Genomic DNA, 6,190 nt, shown 5'->3' on the forward strand with positions numbered 1-6,190 from the left:
CGTGACGGCCCTGTGCCGACCTTCACTTTCGTTATGCCAGGATAGGTTTCGGTAGACCCCCTCGACTTGCAAGCCTGCTTAGACTCCTTGGTCCGTGTTTCAAGACGGGTCGAATGAGGAGGCCTCGCTCACGCCCGACAGACCCTCCGCTTCGGCCGAAGCCGCGGCGAGACCGGACCCTCCGGATCCCGCCGGCCACGCGACAGCAAGCTGTGCACGCGACCGACGGAGACGCCGGTGGCCCGGACCCCGCTGCCTGAACCCCCGGGGGGGCAGGCCGTCACGCAGAGTCCTCGACAGAGAGCGCAGTGAGCAACCGTGACGGGCGGCGTAAGACGGCGAGGGCCGAAGCCCCCGCACGCCGCAGCCTCGCCCGCCCCTCTGCTCCGCTCTTCGGTCGGTCGCCGGGAAGGGCGCCGAACGGTAGAAGTGCGACGCGGACCGGACGGCGAAGCGCCGCGGGTCGGTCCCGAGGGATCCGAACCCGCACACGCTGCCGCGCCGACCGCGCCTGAATCAACCGGACGCCCCATGTAGCATGCGGCACTCATCCGTTTACTTCTTGGCAGTTTCACGCAATGTTGAACCCTCTCTTCAAAGTTCTTTTCAACGTTCCCTCACGGTACTTGTTGACTATCGGTCTCGTGCATAGTATTGAGCCTTGGATGGAGTTCACCACCCCTCTTTGGGCTGCATTCTAAAACAACCCGACTCTTGGAAAGCTTTCCCTCCGGCCTTCGAGTCCGCCCTACGGGCCTTACACCCGCTGCGGGTAAGCTGCAGCCCCGATCACAGTGGACTGCGGCCGGACTCTGTCGACCGGAGTTCAGTTTCCTTACGCCACAGGTCCCTCGCACCGCAAACGGGCGCGGGGATTCGGCGATGGGCTCTTCCTGCTTCGCTCGCCGCTACTGAAGGAATCCTTGTTAGTTTCTTTTCTCTCCGCTTAGTGATATGCTTAAATCCAGCGGGTAATCTCATCCGATCTGAGGTCTGGAATCGTGAAAGACACGTGGAACGTGATCGGAGTCATAGCGGCGACCCGGGGTCTCTCCTTCCCCGGCGCTCCCCGAAGAATCGGGTCGCCGGCGGGAAAGGGTGGCCTACCATGCGCCTGCGAGAACGCAGACGGGAGGACGAGAGACCCCGCGATTGGGTCGACCGGCTCTGCCCGGCAGAGGCTCCTCGACCGTTCCGGGGGGTCGGACGCTGGACCGCACCACGGGCGCATACGTCTACACCCCGATGGCACGTCGCACGACCGACGAACCCCCGGTTACCGATCGAGCCTGCTCGCCGAGTTTCACCGGCGCCGACATCACAGAACTCCATCTGACACTGACCCGACGCAGCCGGCCGTCGAAGGGACGGCTGCGGCCGGGCGCTCCTCCGGCGCGCGAACACGCCGACTCTGTGAGTGATTGTCTTCAGACGCTCAGACGGACGTGGCTCGAGGAGCAGAGCATCCCCGAGCCGCCATTTGCGTTCGAATAAGTCGATGATCAGTGAGTTCTGCAATTCACATGAATTCTCGCATCTAACTGCGTTCTTCATCGACGCACGAGCCGAGTGATCCACCACCAAGAATTGTCATTTGCCACTGGAAGACTCCCGCGTTCGCAAACTCTCCTCAGAGCCGAGGGAAGAAGTGGAACGGAAGGAGAAAGGACACGGGGACTCTGTGCCTTCTTTGCTTGTGACTGGAAAGAAATATCCTCCGTCGAGCCGAGGGGGGAAGCGGGCTCCCTCCTTCCCCCCACCGCCGCGAGGGCGGGTCGCGCGAGTCAGACTCGCCGACTGGGGGGAAATCGGGCGACACCGGTGCCCCTTCTCTGCCCTGCGGAGAATGCCTCGAGGAGCGCCGCGCCGCGGACGGCGACGGCGTCTCCACCCTTGCGGGACTTCTCCCTCGAAGCTACCGGGAGTGCGAGACTCCGTGAGACAGACGACGAGAGAAGAACCGGGTACTCCCCGGGCTGGTCTGTGTGTGACACGCCCGTCTCCTTTTTGTCGGAGAGAGCGAAGGCGAAGCGCGGGGTCTGACCTCGACCGTGGAACGGGGAAGGAGGCGGTGAAAACCCCGCTCGAGTCCCCCCGGCTTTTCCAATTTGCTCTCTCCGCGTGTCTCTCTGTGACGGCTTTTCCGACATTCCCCCTTTGTTCCCTCTCCGATCACGGAGGGGAAGGGTTCTGTTAATGATCCTTCCGCAGGTTCACCTACGGAAACCTTGTTACGACTTTTACTTCCTCTAAATGATCAAGTTTGACCGTCTTCTCGTCGCGCCTCGACAACCGGCCGAAGCCGGGGGTGCCAGACGGTCGATCCGATGGCCTCACTAAGTCATTCGATCGGTAGTAGCGACGGGCGGTGTGTACAAAGGGCAGGGACGTAATCAATGCGAGCTGATGACTCGCGTTTACTTGGAATTCCTCGTTCAAGGGACACAATTACAAGTCCCTGTCCCCAGCACGGAGAAGTCTCAGCGGATTACCCGGACCTTTCGGCCGAGGGCAAATGTACCCGCTGCTTGCGCCAGTGTAGCGCGCGTGCGGCCCCGGACATCTAAGGGCATCACAGACCTGTTATTGCTCCATCTCGTATGGCTGAAAGCCATTTGTCCCTCTAAGAAGTTCGCGGCTCACCACGACGGGTGGCCGGACTATTTAGCAAGCAAGAGTCTCGTTCGTTATCGGAATTAACCAGACAAATCACTCCACCAACTAAGAACGGCCATGCACCACCATCCACAAAATCAAGAAAGAGCTCTCAATCTGTCAATCCTCACTGTGTCCGGGCCGGGTAGGTTTCCCCGTGTTGAGTCAAATTAAGCCGCAGGCTCCACTCCTGGTGGTGCCCTTCCGTCAATTCCTTTAAGTTTCAGCTTTGCAACCATACTTCCCCCGGAACCCAAAGACTTTGGTTTTCCGGAGAGTTGCCCGCCGCGTCATGGGAGGAACGCCGGCGAATTACGAGTCGGTATCGTTTATGGTCGGAACTAGGGCGGTATCTGATCGCCTTCGATCCTCCGACTTTCGTTCTTGATCAATGAAGACATTCTTGGCAAATGCTTTCGCTGTCGGGCGTCTTGCGACGATCCAAGAATTTCACCTCTCACGCCGCAATACGAATGCCCCCGGCAGTCCCTCTTGATCATTACCTCAGGATCTCAAGACCAACGAAATAGAACCGAGGTCCTCTTCCACTATTCCATGCTGAGCTGTTCGGGCACTTTGGCCTGCTTTGAACACTTCAATTTTCTCAAAGTAAACGTTCCAGTCTCGCACGGCACTCAGTTAAGAGCACCGCACGACCAACCGAATCACTGGCCGGGAAAAATCTCCCACGACTCCCGTTTGACGGGGAGAAGGGGAACGGGCAGTGCACGCCTCACGGCGGACCGCCCGCCCCGGCCAGAAATCCGACTACGAGCTTTTTAACTGCAGCAAATTTAATATACGCTGCTGGAGCTGGAATTACCGCGGCTGCTGGCACCAGACTTGCCCTCCAGTAGATCCTCGTTAAAGGATTTAAAGTGTACTCATTCCGATCACAGGGCCTCCGAAGAGGCCTGTATCGTTATTTTTTGTCACTACCTCCCCGTGTCAGGAGTGGGTAATTTGCGTGCCTGCTGCCTTCCTTGGATGTGGTAGCCGTTTCTCAGGCTCCCTCTCCGGAATCGAACCCTGATTCTCCGTTACCCGTCACAACCATGATAAGCGCATAACTTACCATCGAAAGTTGATAGAGCAGACTTTTGAAGGGAGCGTCGCCGGTGCAAGACCGTGCGATCGGCATGATTATCTAGAGTTCACCAGCGGAGACCGGACCCCGAAAGGACCGGGCTGGCCTTGTTCCTAATAAGAGCACGCTTCCCCCGAAGGGTCGGCGCTTTGTTGCATGTATTAGCTCTAGAATTACCACAGTTATCCATGGTATAAGACTTTCTCCAATAAACCATAACTGATCTAATGAGCCATCTGCAGTTTCTCTTGTATGTTCAGGATTGTACTTAGACGTGCATGGCTTAATCTTTGAGACAAGCATATGACTACTGGCAGGATCAACCAGGTAACGGTCGACAGAACCGGGCTGGGCCCGTTCGCCGTCCGGGAGTCGCTCTCGCACTCCCCTCTCTCTCTCTCTGAATTCTCAATTGTCGATGCCGTGCTATTACGGTACAGTGATCGAAGAACCGCCCGAAGGGATTCTCGAGGTGTGTATCTCTACCCGAGTCGACTGGGTCGTCTCGAGAGGAGTCGCAGTGGTCCCGCCTCGGAGACGGGACCGGTTCGAAGCGACGCGGGAGGGCGACGGCTCGTCCACTGGAACAGGGGAGAGCAATCGCACGCCTCGAGCGTGCATTCGTTGCTTGGATGAAAAAGCCCGTACCGAGCGCCGAGTGCAACACATGGTCGCAGCAACGGCAGCATGCCCGAACGGGTCCCGTGGAGAAAGCTCGATATCTGACGACACCGAGGTCCTGCTCTTTCTCCACCGGGGGTTCTGCGGATGAAAAGGCTCAATATCTGAACGTCGATATATACGTGTGCACGGAGGGACACCTCTGCTCACGGGGCGAGTGGGTGAAAACCCCCGCTCTGAGCGCCGAGTTGCAACACATGGTCGCGATGAAACGACGGCTGACCCTACCGAAAGGGCCCGCTGGAGTCCAACCCATGACACGTATACACACACGACAGACATTAAAAGCCTTCTCGAGTCTTGGATCGACTCTACTACCCCCCTCATATATAGAATCCGATTCACTCTGCCCGCTCGTTCTGACCATTGGATCACACACTTAAGCCAATACCCGCTACACTTAAGAGATCTCGAAATCTCGAACGAGACCCAGATTCTCTGCGGGTGAGTCGGGCGGCCTGCCGTCGCCGTCGGCTTGCCGTTTGCCTTTCGCCTGGTCGCATGGCACTCGTGCCATCGACCACGCAACGCGAGAGGCCTTCTCCCTTCTCCTTTCTCTCTCATCTCTACTCTCTCTCTTCTCCACCGGGGGTTCTGCGGATGAAAAAAGCTCAATATCTGGGATTGTATATATACATATGCACGAAAGAACCTTCTACTCACGGGGCGAGTGGGTGAAAACCCCCGCACCGAGCGCCGAGTTGCAACACATGGTCGCGATGAAACGACGGCTGACCCTACCGAGAAGGCCAGCAAGGGTCTGACGTGCAAAAACATATTTACGCACCACAGGCAAGGAGCCTTTTCGAGTCTCGGGTGGACTCCCGTCCGCGAAAGCTTCATATCTGAACGTCGATATATACGTGTGCACGGAGGGACACCTCTGCTCACGGGGCGAGTGGGTGAAAACCCCCGCTCTGAGCGCCGAGTTGCAACACATGGTCGCGATGAAACGACGGCTGACCCTACCGAAAGGGCCCGCTGGAGTCCAACCATGACACGCATACACACACGACAGACATTAAAAGCCTTCTCGAGTCTTGGATCGACTCTACTACCCCCCTCATATATAGAATCCGATTCACTCTGCCCGCTCGTTCTGACCATTGGATCACACACTTAAGCCAATACCCGCTACACTAAAGAGATCTCAAAATCTCGGACGAGAGCCACACCTTGCGGATGCATCGGGCGGCCTGCCGTCGAGGTCGGCCGTCGCCCCGTCTCACAGACTCGTGCAACACGACGAGTCCCAGCCTACGCCTGTGTGCATCACCGTCGGCCTAAATCTCGGCCCTCGCCCGGTCGCATGACACTCGTGCCATCGACCGCACCATCGACCTTCTCACCCGGGAGCAACCCGTGTTTTCAGAGGAGTGCCGGGGTTGCTCCCGTGCCGGGTATGTCTTGTCCGGCGGCGCCCCGTCTCACAGACTCGTGCAACGACAACGGGTCCCATGCCTACGCATGTGTGCATCACCGTCGGCTAATTACTCGGCCCTCGCCCGGTCGCATGACACTCGTGCCGTCGATCACACCATCGACCTTCTCACATGGGAGCGACCCGTATTTTCAGAGGAGTGTCGGGGTTGCTCCCGTGCCGGATATATCTTGACGAAATCAAGGAGATATATGAGGAAACTTCTACAATTTGAAGATCGACCGGCGAGACAAGACACTCCCCTTAATATATAATCCGATTCACTCTGCCCACTCATTCTGACCATTGGGTCACACACTTAAGCCAATACCCGTTACACTAAAGTT

General features: G+C 57.7%; 3 non-coding genes across 3 annotated transcripts in view; all 3 read right to left on the reverse strand.

Moving 5' to 3' along the window:
• LOC139968397 (large subunit ribosomal RNA) overlaps positions 1–995 on the reverse strand; it is a 4,028-nt gene extending 3,033 nt beyond the window's left edge. The window contains exon 1 of the ribosomal RNA XR_011793396.1: positions 1–995. This exon is cut by the window's left edge and continues 3,033 nt beyond it. This is a non-coding gene — a ribosomal RNA (large subunit ribosomal RNA).
• Positions 996–1,429: 434 nt separating this feature from the next.
• Positions 1,430–1,589, reverse strand: LOC139968465 (5.8S ribosomal RNA). The gene has a single exon (XR_011793463.1). It is a non-coding gene; the product is annotated as a 5.8S ribosomal RNA (ribosomal RNA).
• A 605-nt stretch (positions 1,590–2,194) lies between these two features.
• On the reverse strand, positions 2,195–4,072 carry LOC139968323 (small subunit ribosomal RNA). The gene has a single exon (XR_011793329.1). It is a non-coding gene; the product is annotated as a small subunit ribosomal RNA (ribosomal RNA).
• Positions 4,073–6,190: the final 2,118 nt, after the last annotated feature.

This window comes from Apostichopus japonicus, chromosome 5 (assembly GCF_037975245.1).
Source record: "Apostichopus japonicus isolate 1M-3 chromosome 5, ASM3797524v1, whole genome shotgun sequence".
Lineage (NCBI taxonomy): Eukaryota > Metazoa > Echinodermata > Holothuroidea > Aspidochirotida > Stichopodidae > Apostichopus > Apostichopus japonicus.